The 16,415-nt window shown below is 40.7% G+C and overlaps 1 protein-coding gene across 4 annotated transcripts in view; it reads right to left on the bottom strand.

Moving 5' to 3' along the window:
* The window catches only part of SMTN (smoothelin), a 206,451-nt gene that overhangs the window by 144,076 nt on the left and 45,960 nt on the right, over positions 1–16,415 (bottom strand). Inside the window, exon 1 of one of the 4 annotated variants that reach the window (XM_068240820.1) lies at positions 1,497–1,515. The exons of the other annotated variants lie outside the window; for them this stretch is intronic. The gene's annotated coding sequence lies outside the window, so the exon portion shown is untranslated. Of the gene's footprint in view, positions 1–1,496; positions 1,516–16,415 lie in introns of those variants that run through there. 4 annotated transcript variants of the gene reach the window in all.

Raw genomic sequence — 16,415 nt, forward strand, 5'->3', positions numbered from 1 at the left:
AAAAAAAAAACACATTTCAGAAAATATCGATCCACCCCATACCTCCATGGATGACAGGTCACTGTTATTTAGAACTCTATTACTGGTAAATTTGTATACGTCATACAACAGCTGGAGATATAGAGACTCCTAGACTAATATAATAGAACTCATCTAAACAACTCCACATGCAATTATCACAGCGTAACACGTGAAAACATTTTGGAAAACCTGCTATGTAAATGCTTTAGGCTTACAGTATATAAAAAGATATTACAAACTTTAGTACCGCAATCTATCTGCAATAAGGATTTCATGTAATGTTGTAATTAAATGTAATATTTTTAAACACGACTGTTGCTGGTAAATGCGTAATTTTTAAATCAGAACTAGAACACATGTGGCTGCATACACATTTCTCTGTTTTTGTGCATATTTTCTGCATAAGAAAACTGAGAACCAGTGGTAGTCAATGGATTAGTTCACACTTGAATGTGTTTTTGCATTCAAAGTGGTGCAGGACTGTGTTCATTTTCTCTATCAATTACATTAACTGGCTCAGGACCAAGGTGTAAGTAAAATGGGAGGATTAGAATAGGAGGAGGAGGAAGTAAACTTGGCTATCATGCAACAGCTGAGGCCTATTGGTCAGGAGCAGTTTTCAAACAGTTCACTTTCGGATCCCATCCAAAGTGAAGATAACAGCATCTTTTGTTTACATTCCGATGTTGATACATGTTGATACATTGTGTGTAACAACTGAAAAGGAGCTCTCTGTGCTTCAAGTGTGCACACAGTTCAGAGCAGCTCACTAGAAGATTTTAATATATAATAATATATAATAAATCGCAATGGCAGCTTTCAGAGCATATAAAATGTACTTTGGGAACTTGTAATTTGTAAACAGGCAATATTACTTGTGTACAAAAGTAAATATAACTGTATGGGTAATAAAAAGTAGGAAAACACTTTTATTGAATGTTTTTTCAGAGTTCCAGACCACTTTAATGCATAATTAAAAATTGCAATATTTAAATCCATTATAAAAAAAAAAAAAAAAAAAAATTAAAAAAAAAAAAAAAAGTACAAGCAATGAAATACTGAGAATGGATTAGTCAAAAAACCTGTCAGTTCCATCAGATTTCTACTAACTACCGTTATTGACTGCAACATAGGATGAAAGTAATTTCTAGCTCATTTTGCGCCTCTGGAATAAACATACTTGTTACTTGTATGTGTTCACATGTAATTAAAATTTTTCGTGATAGCGGTCCTTTAAAGCAGAGTTCTTCAACCCTTTCCTCAAGGCCCACCAACAGCCTGCAGTGAGCAGGAAAGCAGAGGGAGGAGATGCCAGCTGTTGAGACTAATTACCCCACCTGTGTATGTTTGTGGTTTTCTGCAAAACATGCACTGTTGGTAGGACTTGGACAGGGTTGGGGAACTCTGCTTTAAAGGGATCAGAGGCGCCCATCCCAAATGATTTAAAGTAAACCTAGGGGGAGAATTATACATACCTGGGGCTTCCTATAACTCCCTTCAGGCTTATCGCTCCCTCCCAGTCGTCCTCTGCAATTGGCCTAGGAAAGCCCTCCGGTCCAAGGCCAACTACTGTACCTATGAGACAGGCTCAAATCCTTACACACTTTATATTTCCCATATACCATATTAACGAGCTGACTATTCAGTTGTCCAAGACACGCCACACCTTGACAGGTAATGCCCTTTCAACAAGTTAATCTGTGTCTTTCACTTTATCGGTTAGCAGTTTTAATGGTGTGGGCTGATCAATGTATACAGAAGTAATGTCAGCAATTCTGTAAAAAACAACAACGAAAAAAACCTTCCATACCCACAGATGTTGCTGAAGAGACAAATGTGGATGATGCCAGCAGCAAAAGGGGTTAAGGATAGAATTTCAGGAAAACAAAGCCACAGGAACTTATCCAGCGGAAACTACACTCTGCAATCACCAGCAAGTATTTGTGGCAAGGGTAGACACATGGCCAGTACAATTACAACATACAATGTATGTTGCATAGCAAAGGAATTCAAGTGAAGGTTTCCTTAGACTAATGCTGAATTCAGATGAGTCACACCGCTGTAAGCTGCAGCATGGCAGAACGGAGAAAAGACATTGTTCAAAAAAGCATATCCAGATATCCATAGAGTAAATGGACACCAAATTTTGTCATGAGGAAGGAAAAGGAAGGACATTAGTGAGCAGGAAAGCAGAGGGAGGAGATCAGCAGGACGATACTGTCAGTTTGGAGCAGTTTTGCCTTTTATGGTTTAATCCTGACTCTCGGTACCACGGCTAAACACGTCATAATTATAACAAGAAAAAAAACGAAAGTAGGAAAGAAAAAACTGCCTGCAGACAGTGTGGCTGGAAGGTTCACAGTAATAACACATATGATGTGAACTGAGATAATGTTTAATTACTTGCTACTGAAAAACAGTTCAAGTACGACCGCTGGTCCATCTACATTCCACTGTGAAAATGCTTAGGCTAAAGCATTAAACACTGGAAGGGTAATGAAACAAAAAAAAACACACATGTAGAAAAGGCATGGCAAAATACTGTGTACTGCTAAGAATTTACCTCAAGGTACCACCAAAAACTTTTGTAGCCCTTTTGGAATAAAATAAAAAAATGAACTACTGCGATGTTGGGAGCAACCTGTCAGAGAAGGAAGGACTTCCATCCTAAGTGGAGCCTTCCTACTGATGTGATAAAGTGGATTGTGTGCCCAAGGTCAGTGGTTGAATCAAAAGAAAGGTTGCCAAAAAAAAAAAAAAAAAAAAAAAAAAAATGGCCTCTGAAGCAGGATAGTCTTGAACTGGACTACAGTTGTGTGTTTAGGCCTCCTTTAAAGAGACACTGAAGCGGAAAAAAAAATATGATATAATGACTTGGTTGTGTACTATGAATAATTACTAGAAGATTAGCAGCAAAGAAAATATTCTCATACTTTTATTTTCAGGTATATAGTGTTTTTTCTAACATTGCATTATCCTATAATATGTGCAGATTACACAACACTCAGCATTCAAAATGAGTCTTTCAGAGCAGTCTGTGAAGTAATGACATCTCCTGTAGCAGAGGAAAAGTAAACAGTTCAATTACAGTTGAGATAATAAAAGTCAGATAACAGCCCTCTCCACGACCAAGTTAGTCGGAGAGCTTAATAGCTTTTTTGCATAGAGATAACAACTGGAGTTTCTCAACTCTTCCTGTACTGGAAACAATTACACTGATGTATCTGATCTTAAAGAAAACCTATACTGAAAATTAAAAGTCAAAATAAACATACACAAGTCATACTTGCCTCCCGTGCAGTCTACTCCTCAATCTATTTTTCCTCTCCTGCGTCCTGTTTGTCCACTGTGATCAATAGAATTCTCCGTCCTCCATTTTGAAAATGGCTATTACCCCATAACAGCTTCCTGGTCAGCACACTGTTAAACTGTAACATCGCCCACTTGAGCCATAGGGAAACATGGACACATCAGTTCTCCTCTCAGCTGTAACTGACAGCAACTGATATATAATTGGCAGCAACTGATATATTTCAGTTCTGACAAAATGTTGTCAGAACTGGAAGGGATCACTGTAAGAAGAAAATGGTGAGCTTCTGAGAGGAACTGATGGCAAGGTAACTATGTAATGTTCATTTGAAGTTACCTCATATGTTTATTTTAAATAATTTTACTCAGTACAGGTTCTCTTTAATGTTTTTTTTCTTAGCTGTACTACACATACAAATCATAATATCATTTTTTTTCGCTTCAGTGTCTCTTTAAGATTGTTTAAAGTGGGAGCTTACTCCAAAAACTAAAATTTCAGGAACTACTCATTTACATGAAAGAACATTTGACGTCAATCCAGTATATATTCTCTCTGTGTGCAAAATGTTTATTTTCAATGCAGAGGGCAGGAGAAGATAGCTTATCCTTAGTCCCCAGCAAATGTAGTCATTGCTGCAGAGGCACTCTGAATGTCTCTTTACTCTGCCCACTTCCCTTTGCAGACATCGCCCTGTCAACAGCCAAGTCACTTCAGCAGAGAAGGAGGGTGCAGAGTAAGGCTCCATTCACAATGGGAATCGCAAGCGCAATTTCCCGCATTTGAGGTGCTCGCGCTTTCTGATACTCATTTCGGTAAACAAGAATCGCACCGCGATCGCTCGGAAAATGATGCTACATGCATAGTCCTCTGCTGGTTATCATTCAGCTCATCTGTTAACACAACTTCTCTTCTGCCCAAGTAAGCCACAGTAGGAGAAGATAACCCTGCCGAATCAAGCTTAAAGTCAACCTGAAGTCACTTGGGGTTGTGGGTGTATTCTTACCTCTGTAGAGTGACTGGTCCTCAATACCTAAGACTTGTAGACACCAGAGCAGAAACAGCCCAATGACTGCAGGTTTAACATTTTCTTTTTAAAATATGCTTCAGATAAAGTATAAATGTACTATATAAATTAGACATATCACAAGCCAACAGCCTTGCTGCCCTGAACCCTGTTGCCTTTTTATATACAGTAAAACCCCAGTTATCCATAACTCCGTTAACCAGAAATCTCAAGCAACCAGAAAGGAAAAACACCCTGGCCTTGCAGGATGCATACATCTACGGTAGTTTTACTGTAATAAACCTGTTACATTAAAGTCTGTCCTTTGTCCTAATTTCTCTTTTATTACTGTATTTCAACTTTAATACAGAGTTTATGGCAAGTATACAGTGTGGTGGGGTATAGAGTACGGTGCTAGCTAGGCCTATTTTTGCCATGGACTCTCAAGCAACCAGAAACTACAGTTATCAGACATCAGCCTATCCTCATCGGTGCCGGATAATAAGGGTTTTACTGCAGATATACTGTATATCTAAACTGCGCTGCGAACACTAAAGATCAGCTTACGAAGAGCTACTTCACCCTGCAGCACATTTTCCAGGGCTGTGTAGTCGGTACAAACATCATCAGACTCCAACTCCTCAGTTTATGAAACCACGACTCCGTCTCCAACTCCGACGGCCCAAAATTGCCCCGACTCTGAGTCCTCGACTCCGACTCCACAGCCCTGGAATTTTCTAGGGTTTTCAGCTCTTTGCTAATTGCCGTCAATCAGTAAAGTGATGTGTCAACATAACGCAATATAAAGCTTTGTACACACGTTAGATGGAAGTAGTTCAAAATGAATGATTTATCGACCGATTATCATTAAAGAAAATTGAAGCAATCGACTTAAAAATGCAACTATAAATGCTGGTTCTCGGTCACTTTGGCCGATCTGTCCAGGCAGATGGTCTCAGCAGACAATCATTCATAACAGAGCGTGCACAGGATCAGTGTCCATCTTACCAGTGCAAGCTGTAATGCAACATAAATCCAGAGACTAGAGACATTCGGGGTAGAGCAGACACCATATAAAAGTTTACTGTCATTTATGAGACTTTGTACATCCGTTTGCTTGCAGATAAACAGATGTTTCTCTCTCCCACCCCCCCACCCCCTTCAAAAAAAAAAAAAAAAAAAAAAAAAAAAGGGGAAATTGAACCCATAAGTTGAGATTCAAAAGAGGGAGGGGGCAGTACAAAAAATGTGGACATATGGTCATCACTGCGTTGGTCTTATTCCCTTGTTGCTCACTTTCTGCTATGCTGAGTCCCACTGTTTTTGTTTCCCCTCTTTTTTTATGACTGCAGCTAAGTATTTGGTTGTTTTCCACAAGCAGATAAAGTCTATAAAGTCTTATTTTCTCCATGCTTCTATATAGCACGGAGTATGGATGATTTTGTGGCAATAACTTCTACAAAACATTAAAATTCATAGGATACCCGACTTCCAAGTATATCTAGAGAGCAGATAATCCAGCTATGTTCTAGTCTGCCTAGTGAATCCTATACAAACGTGCTCAGCTTGACCGATATACTGTAGATTTCAAATGGCAGGGGAGTGCAGGAGGCCTCTCACTGTGGGGGAATACAACAGGGATCAGCCAGATTGGGTTATTTTGCCTAATCATGCCACCACCCAGCAGGGTAGTTTGAATGGCGGACCTTCCCATGCAGCAGAGGTTCCAACCTAATCTGCTACAGCATTTAAAAACTAACAATCCAAGTCCTACAACAGATGCAATCCGTCTTGACAATGTTCTGTGATTGGATTCAGTGTCAAATAAAATGAGGATCAGATATAATATCTGCAATTACACATCATCTTGAACATGGCCAATAGGTGCCATCAAAGCCACTATGATGCTAGTAGCAGCAGCCCCCATTAGCTAGCCAGCACTAGCATGCAACACCAGCCAGCAATACCAGGCCAATATCAACACCCCTCAGCAGTCAAGCCAATAATTGGCAAGGTAAGGCCAGTTAGTAAAACCAGATGAATAATTCAGTGCAAGTTTGCATTCAGTTCTCTCAGCTTTCAGTGGCATACAATCACTGGAGGAAAACCTACAGAAGAATCAGAATCATTTATTTCGCCAAGCATGACTGGGTCATGCCCGGAATTGTTTTTGGCACAATACATATAGCTCAGGAAGAAGACATAGATAGAAAGAAACAGAATAGATAGCAGCGACAGCAGAGGCATCAAGTTAACATTACATTGCAATTTACATCACAGTCCCCAGTGTGACACTGAGATGACTGGCAGTTAGTCTTATGGGCTGGTTGGTTCGGTCAACTGATCAGCCGTAGCACAGCTGGCCCCGCACCTCGTTGGGGCTTGAATTGTCGGTAGTATGTGGAGAGAATTTAGGAGGTTGACCGCCGAGGGGAAGAAAGTTTGTGTCTCGTGGTCTTTGTGGAAATGGCCCTAAGTCTCCGGCCCAGTGGCAGCAGGCTGAAGTAGCGGTGGCCTGGGTGTGAGGGATCATTGGCAATCCTCAATGCTCTGGATTTCAGTCTTTTGTTGTGCAGTAGGGCAAGTAAGGGGGCACAAGAAGGGGGCACAAGAAGAGGGCCTTTCCCCCCCCCCCCCCCACCCCAAAAACACAAAAAAAAAAGTGGTCAGTGCACAGATCAGTCTTCATAAATTGGCTTTGGAGGTCTTCAATAAAAAGTTGGTCAAATTTTTAAAACGGCTATCAAAACGAGGGGAATCACTATGGACCTGATACAATGGCGCTAGGTTCACAATGGTAAGTTACATTACTCACGCATTATAATTAGTGTAAACTACAATGTAGACTAATACAAGCATTGGATTGGGGGAGTGTCGGTACACTATTTGTGTTAGACACGTATTGCAGGTTGTGCTCGTTGCACAACTCCGCTGGTGTTCATACCGATAAAATTGCCAAGCAGTCTGTACATGGCAACTTTACCTAAAATGAGTGCTTCAGGAACATTGTCACTTGACTATATTCAATCAGGTTGCCTACTTCCAGTAGTCTCCACTTTATTACCCACATGCCTCTATGGGCAAAACTGCAAAATCAATGGCATTTCTCTATGGAGTTGGCATGGGGCTCAGCATTCCATCAGGAGTGCAACTGATCAAGGCTTCATTTCCACTTGGGGAGAGTGCCCATATCTGCATAGTGCTGGTGTGAATTTGCATCAGATTTCCTCTAGCAGTGACATACACGGCTATGTGGATTCCCATGCGTGATGCAAAAAATGCAGCAGGGATTTTTTTCCTCTCAGGGTAGGAACACACTAGGCAGAATCGTATATGCATTTTCCACTTTGTGCTATGGAAAACACATATTTGATTCTGCCTAGTGTGTTCCTATCATCATGCAAATGTCATAAGCAGCCTATTCATTTCAATGGGCTGTATTATCGCATCAGAATTTGCATGCAGGGGGAAACGGACAGAAAAACGCCACGTGTTCAAACTTAACCTTAGCAAGAAAATGAAAACTAAAAATACAAAGGCATTTGTGAACACTTCTAAATTAATAGTCACTTTAGTTTTACTGTCCTGCCTAGAGTTCTTCTTTAAGTCTTTTGTATTAGAACAGGTGTTATAAATTAACTGGACTGAAATATCCTGTGGAAAGGTTTACAATGGCTTGTCAAGCCTAGTCCGATAATCCCAGAATGTCCATTACACAGTGTTAACACTTTTCCACATGGTGTGTCAATGCACTGACCTTACAGCAGAACAGAATTAAGAGCGCTGCTTCTCAATCCAAGATTACCATAAGGTCATACACAGCTCTTCATAGCCAACATCTTTTCATTTGTCATCAGGATTACATGTGGCCAAATAAAAGTCCTGCTGTCTCATTTCTTTTGGACATTTAAAGTCTGTTAATCATACTGTTCCTCTGCCCTAAAAAGGGAATGGGACCATTTAAGAGACTGCAAAGCTTGAGATACCCAGAAGATAAACACCTTTCCCCACCATGCTATCAGTCTGTGCACAGCAAGCTGTATTTTACTGCTCTGAACAAAAGCTGACAGTGATGTGATGACACCAACAGAAACCCCTGAAACAGCTGTAAAAAAAGGTGTTTATGACAAAAGAAATATGGGCTGTAGTGTTCTCAGGAAACTACAGTTGTAACCTCTTCCCTTTAGGGCAGGCTCTGCAAATTTAGGAGGAGGAAGGAAATTAAGCAGGATGAACTCAAAAAGATCCCAGAATTGTCCATGAGCAAGTTACATGTGTGTATGAGAATATATTATAGTATAATGGCTCTTTTAGCCAGGTGTGGCACCCGGCTAGTTTTGGTGAGCACCCGGCTGTTATCAGCTCACCTCCTCCTATGCTGTAAGCAGAGTTGCGCACAGAAGCACCGGTCCTGCATTCTCTCATCTTGCCCCACCCGGCTACTTTTTCATGCCACCCGGCTGGAAATAATTTCTGGGGAGAACACTATATTACAATAAATATATATTTTTAAAATGTATATAGCTCCAACATCTTCCGTAGCGCTGCACATAGTACAAACAAATAATGGGGAACAAATATACATAAGCAATACAAGACACTGTACAGTCATGACAGTGAATAGAATGAATAAATACAAATACATACATAGTTGATGTGCAGTTGGTACATGTACATGTGTTAAAATTACAGCAGTATGAGAAACACTAGGAGGTCCCTGCCCTTGCGAGCTTACAATCTAGAGGGTAGTGGGGAAGCAACAAAAGGGAAGAAGGAAACACGAGGATTAGTGAGGCCTGGTTCACATTGTTACAAACCTCCATTCCCGGAACGGATTCAATGTTAACCTATTGGAGTGTGGGTGTGATTCCCCTATTCACCTTTACTAAAAGGTGAAAGTGACTTCGGGCCTGGTTCAAACTGGCAATTTAGTGGCAAACAGATGTGCGAAAACTGATCTGATTACCGGTCGATTGGATCAGTTCTCACTCAGATGCCGTTCAGCTTCTTCCTTTGCCCCAAATACCACCCCACAAAGTGGATTTTTCACCTTAGAACGGTCCGTTTCTTCATTTATGTGAATAAATGTTCTGTTTTCTCATTGCCCCCAATCTGCATTGGTTTCAGGATCCGTTTCCGTTCCGCTGGGCTCATGGGTCCGGACAAATTGCTGCAGAAGGAAAGTTGTGGTCCGCTCAGCGGATCGTGCAGAACGGATCTGTTCAAACGGACGAATGTGAAAAGATCAATAGGTTAACATTGAATCCGTTCCCATCCGTTGAACCAGGCCTCAATTCATGCTATAAATGGAAAAAAGTTTTTTGAACACTGAATCTGTATACCCATAATAAACCACTCAGGATTCTGGGCCCTGCAAAGCAAAATGGGTAGCATACGTTGAGCTGAGAAAACAATAAATCTACTTTTTGAAGTTTTCAAACATAACAAAATTGCAGGATTTCTAAAAGTCATTTTTAGTAGTAGAGTAGATACAAATACAGTTTATTTTTTAACTTTCACTTTAAAGGGCCCGTTTCCACTAATGCGAATTTGCATGCATTTTCCACATGCAAATTCGTATGACAAGTCAATGGGCCTGTTTCCACTACAAACAGAATCTGCGCGCAGGGCAGTGCAGAAAATTCTGCACAGCAGAGCCATTAGAACTTGCACAGCGCACGCATAGTATGTGATTCACATGTAATGTAATTAATAGGAAAAATCGCCTGTGTTTTTGCCATGCAGTGTACCATGTGAAAAGTTTTTGCATAAATTTAATAAAATAAGCACATAGGCCTGGTGCACACCAAAACCCGCTAGCAGATCCGCAAAATGCTAGCAGATTTTGAAACGCTTTTTCTTATTTTTCTGTAGCGTTTCAGCTAGCGTTTTGCGGTTTTGGTGTAGTAGATTTCATATATTGTTACAGTAAAGCTGTTACTGAACAGCTTCTGTAACAAAAACGCCGGCAAGACCGCTCTGAACAGGAGTTTTTCAGAGCGGTTTGTGTTTTTCCTATACTTAACATTGAGGCAGAAACGCATCCGCAATCCAAAAAATGCCTCACCCCGGGAGGATTCGTTTCTGCAAAACGCCTCCCGCTCTGGTGTGCACCACCCCATTGAGATACATTGACCAAGCGGATCCGCAGCCGCAAGCGGCTGCAGAAACGCTGAAAAAGCCGCTCGGTGTGCACCAGCCCATAGGCACTGATATGTTCTCAACGCATATTTAGAAAAATATGCAAAACAGTGGGAGTTTGTGTTTAAATACACATAAGTTCACATTCGCATGCAAATTCGTATACACGTTTTCCGAACTGAAATCGCAATGCACTAGTGGAAACGTAGCCTAAATGACAGCATCACAGCTAAGGATAGAAAAGTAGCCATTCAAGTCTAGCTCTCAGTAGTTAATCTGCTACTAGATGATAGGCTAGATTTATTTCCCTCTTTTGGTCAGTGAAGGTTACCCTGTTAGAAGGCTCTTCCCTCACTTTTCTCAATGCCTGCATTTTGGATGGGGAAAATTTGCATGATGCGCTACCCCTGGGGACAGGACAATTGAAATGATTGAAGAGCATAAGGTGCACACCTAATCATTAACACTGCATAGCTAGACCACTGTTACTGCTAATAGAATGCGTATGGAAGGATAACAGGCAGGAAGTAACAAAATGTCCTTTTCACAATTTGCAAAGGACATACAAACCGCATGCAGATCTGCATACAAAGGGTCTTTGTGGGGTTTTAACACTAAAACAGAGTACACTCGTTACATTAGCAGCACATAGATCATCAGATAGATCTCTGATCTGATGTGTTTAGGAACATTTTTTACTAGGAACAGATTTCCAATAGATTTCAGTATGAAATCTATTGAAAATCGATCTGATGGTATTTTTTTGCCATCAGATTTCCATTAGGTCCAATGCAAAATGATACGCAATCTCAACGGATCTTCCTAAATTTTTCAACGTGTCAGTTCGCTTGAAATTGATCGAAATCGGACGCAAATCGATTGGTCAATCGATTTGCGATCGATCTAGATCGATCGGCCGAGTGTATGGGCCCCTTTACAGAAAGGTGCTAGGACAGAATGTGCAACATGGAAAATCTGAACAATGTGAAATAAGCATATAAATAATTGCAATATGAAAGGCTTTATCAATCAGAGATGGAGAGCAAGACACTCCTTTGCGTAAATTAAAAAAGCGTGCCTGGAAATTTGGGCGTTGAAAAGAGCTGCTAGTAGGATATTGGTAAATTTACCAGCATCCCACTATTCAGCAGTGACAATCACGACAGTAAAATTGTAAAGGTTAAAGATATTTTGCTACAGCTTAACCAAACCCTACACTCCTATCGATACCCAACCCTAACCACTCATCCGCGATGGCTAACCCCAACTGCTGCCCCCCTTCCCCCGCTGCATAAAACCGAAAAATCTGGCTCCCATAGCACTTATGGCTATAGGGGGAAATTTGGGTGTCGCAAGGGCACCAATAACAGACGCCGGTGCTGCCTGCCCTAAAACTGTGGCTACAATAAGCAGGATATTTTCCTCAGGTATTATCAGCCCCCAAATGTCCCCCAATACCCATAATTGCTACAGGCGCCTCTGGCGGTGTCCAAACTCCCTGTTTCCACTCTACTCCAGAAATTTCAAAATACATGTGTAATACTGATCAAAGTATTGTGCATAAATATACAATAATGCAAATGGTAATTCAGAGTGAGAAGTATTGCATCGGTAAAGTAAACGGACAGAGGAGCATTATCTGCACAAAAATTATGTGGGTAGAAAAAAAAAAAAAAAAAAAATTATATATATATATATAAAAAAAAAGTCATGTAAAAGTAATAACTTTTAATAATTCACAAAACAAACAAGCTGAGGCTCACTATACCGAGTTTTCAGGGGTACAATCCCCTTTCCTCAGGGTTAAGTCTTAACAGAACAGCTGGAAACCAAGTATAGCAATTTATCCAAAGCAATTAAAAATGGATAAAAAGTTTCAATACACACAACAGCTCATAGAATGACTCATGCATCTCACATACATACAAAAATGTAAACTAAACTTTTAGTGTAAATTCTGTCTCAGAGCATCAAAGACAGTCTGTATGCAAACAGCATTTACATATGCCATACAGTGCAATAAACTGTGGCCTTTATCTGAGAGGTGTCACCGGGAAGGAGAACATTTTCCATGGTCAGTATAGTAGAGTACAGTAGATTCCCAGCCATTTATAGAAAGATCAGGCTCGGGGTCAGCAGCTCTGCTAATTCTACATGGTTTGGGAAATGTTAATGTACACAACAGGACACAGACTAAGCTGAGCTTCCAAAAAGTCAGACGTTAAGAACACACAATCTGCCACACTGACCAGAATATACATTCTTAACGTATGGACTGCTTTAAAGGAAACCTGTCAAGATAGAAATATGGAAGCTGCCATTTCTGACCTATTATATCTGTACTGTTACTCCACCAATGGGTCCGAGTTACTGACAGATGCTTGAGCTGGCAGTCATAAGCCTGGTACACACCATGTAATTTTCACTTCAGATCCCATTCCAACAAGTGATCAGATCGATAGACATCAGATAGAGAAGAGAACCAGTGCACACACGTATGATTGTTTCACATTACCAATAATTTTCCCGATTTGATATCGACCAAAAAAATGAATTGAAAGGACATACAGAGAACAATAGCCAGTATTCTGATCGATATTTTACATAGTGTCTAATCTTCTCATCAAGAAACAGATCGATTTTGAGCTTGGGATCGGTCAATGGCAATCAGAAGCCTGTATATTTTTTTCCCAGATCGGATCATTTTCGCAGTTGGAATTAGTATCTGAAGAGAAAATTGCATGGCATGTACCAGGCCATAGGGGGGATAAAAGCGACCCTGCAAACCTTGCTACAAAATTGGGTCATGTTAGATCACAGAATGAGTTATTGAATGAAGGGAAATGAAGGGTTGATACATTTTAATAATACATCTTGGACTCAAAGAAGGCTCATCCAGGAGGGCCTAACCACAAGGCAGAATGTTTCTGTTTACACAACACTCCGGTTGCTGTCTCCAGCTGGAAAGGGACATCTCGCTAGCCACAAGGTTCTGCTGTACTTTGAGGATCTTATAAACAACTATTTTACTACTTTTTATGTCACAGTGACTTTTAAAGAACATCTCTGGCCATCTTTCTGTCTCTCAAAACCCTGGATCTTATCTACCGGTATGTGATGCGCAGCTGATTCTGCAACATGTTGCAATTGTTGAAACGCAAACATTTTGAAAAAGAACATCCCCGGTCAAATTACCGCACTAGGTCTCCTCAATTCAGAACGTCGACCAACATGATTTACATGGGCTGTCATTTCCAATGTGTTTGCTCACAAAATGCACAGTCAACCACCATTTTGGCTGGAGATCACCCGCCAAGTGACCCTGTAAACCCAGTCTGAATTTAATAAAAAGTGTTTTCAATCTCTGGCTTCGTGCTGGAAAATGACGTCAGTTGCTGAAGGGCTTGTGAATTAGTGATTGCAGAGTTGTGGAAGTAACGGCAGATAAAATTTTTCCCCCTCTTAAAGAGACTCCGTAACAAAAATTGCATCCTGTTTTTTATCATCCTACAAGTTCCAAAAGCTATTCTAATGTGTTCTGGCTTACTGCAGCACTTTCTGCTATCACAGTCTCTGTAATAAATCAATGTATCTTTCAGGGCTGTGGAGTCGGTCCAAAAATCCACCGACTCCGACTCCTCAGTTTAGGATTCCACCGACTCCGACTCCACGACTCCTCTAATTTGCATATTACAATTTTGTTGATTAAAAGTATGTAACATGAAATTCGTCTCTTAACTGCCAACGCTTAGGAATTTTACAAAACAACTGAAGTGAGAAGTATATGTAGACTACTATATTTATTCCCTTTAGACTAAAACTAGTCCTTGGTAAGAGTACTTGTAAAAGGTACAAAACGGAACAAAGAACATCTATCAGGTCCTAGGCAATGTAAGTGTGGGTACATGTAAGAATGATGTGCAGGTACTCTGCAGGGGAATGAGGAGATTGTAAACAGACAACACCTCTGTGTTCAATGTGCATAGCATTCTCAGTGGATTCCCTGCAGCTCTGTGGGGAGTGCATATGTAGAGTATAGTACTACTGTGTAACAAAGTAAACCTGAGACAGATGAAATTAAAGTTTTATACATACCTGGGGCTTCCTCCAGCCGACTTCAGGATAATCAGTCCCTCGTTGTCCTCCTCCACCACCTGGATCTTCTGCTATGAGTCCAGGTACTTGAGCCAGTCGGGCGTAGTGCGCATGCACACACTCCGCCACCAGGAGCATACTACACCTGTGCAGCAGTATTGCGCAGGTGCAGAATGTTCCTGGCCGTGGGAGCGGCATGCGGCCGGACAGCGCTGACTGGCTGAATTACCAGGACTCATAGCAGAAGATCCGGGTGGTGGAGGACAGTGAGGGACTGATTAGCCTGAAGGGGGCTGGAGGAAGCCCCAGGTATGTATAAAACTTTACTTTTCATCCGTCTCAGTTACCCTTTAATTTGTAGTCACCAAACCAAAATTTTAATAACATATCAAATTATTTGATTTCATCAGCAAAGGGAGTGCATACATTTGCATAAATCAGCATCAATGCAGAATTATTTCCATCTAGTTGACCATCTCTATTAGTGACACAGCTACACATCAGGCTTTATTCTTACAGCATAGATGTTATTTAGTATATATAAGAGGTTCCTGTGTACACATCATATATACAGTCACAATCAGATATGTATATCTGTCCTTAAAAATACGGGGACTGCTTTTTTTGAAGCAGCACAAGTAACTAATTTTGATTGGTTTATTTCATTTTTGTGGACTAAGCACAGCTATTACTGTATATATATACACTGTGTAATTATACATTATTTTTAATGACTATTATCTGAGAAATAGAACATTTTATCATATTTTCTATTTTAACTACAGTTACAAATTCATTAGGAGTCGGAGTCGGTGCATTTTTTCCCGACTCCGACTCCAGGCACCCAAAATTGCCCGACTCCACGACTCTGACTCCACAGCCCTGGTATCTTTCCCCTGTCAGACTTGTCAGCCTGTGTCTGGAAGGCTGCCAAGTTCTTCAGTGTTGTGGTTCTGCTATGACCTCCCCCTTCCAGGCCCCTCTCTGCACACTGCCTGTGTATTATTTAGATTAGAGCAGCTTCTCTCTTCTCTCTTACAAGCTGGATAAATCGTCCTCTGAGTTGGCTGGGCCTTCACATACTGAGGAATTATAGACAAGGGCAAAGCTGTTTGCAGGAAGAAAAGAGCAGCCTGAAACTTCAATGCATGAGAGCAGAAGGGGGAAAGAAACACACAAATGATCTCTTGAGATTCAAAAGGAAGGCTGTATACACCCTGCTTGTGTATGGATGTATCTTCTATGTGTGGACTTACTGTACATCAACCTACTTCCTGTTTTGGTGGCCATTTTGTTTGTTTATAAACAAACTTTTTAAAACTGTTTTTAACCACTTTTAATGCGGCGAGGAGCAGCGAAATTGTGTCAGAGGGTAATAGGAGATGTCCCCTAACGCACTGGTATGTTTACTTTTGTGCGATTTTAACAATACAGATTCTCTTTAATAAATCTAGGCCATCCTGAACTTATTAAAAACATTATCACACAGATTCTGAGCACCAGACTACAATACAACAAACACTGAATTGCTTACATTTAGTAAAAAAAAACCTTTCATTATGGGGCAATAGCTTTCCCCAGGCATTTTCTGGGAAAGACATTTTGGTTTTATTCATACTGAAATGGGGTTATTTTACGTTCATACTTTTAGCTGCACCTATACCGGAGTAGCTTATTTGAAACTTTAGCTCAGAAAAATTCAAAATGAGGGACAGTTTGGAAAATGATGGGTGGCTTAGTCGAGAACAAACCTCTATTCTTACTTTGCGTTTGGAAAAGGGCTACAACCAGTCAGGTATGTATTGCTGTCTGTGCCTCTGTTGGGCACCCTCACTTCCTTTGTTA

This window comes from Hyperolius riggenbachi, chromosome 1 (assembly GCF_040937935.1).
Source record: "Hyperolius riggenbachi isolate aHypRig1 chromosome 1, aHypRig1.pri, whole genome shotgun sequence".
Lineage (NCBI taxonomy): Eukaryota > Metazoa > Chordata > Amphibia > Anura > Hyperoliidae > Hyperolius > Hyperolius riggenbachi.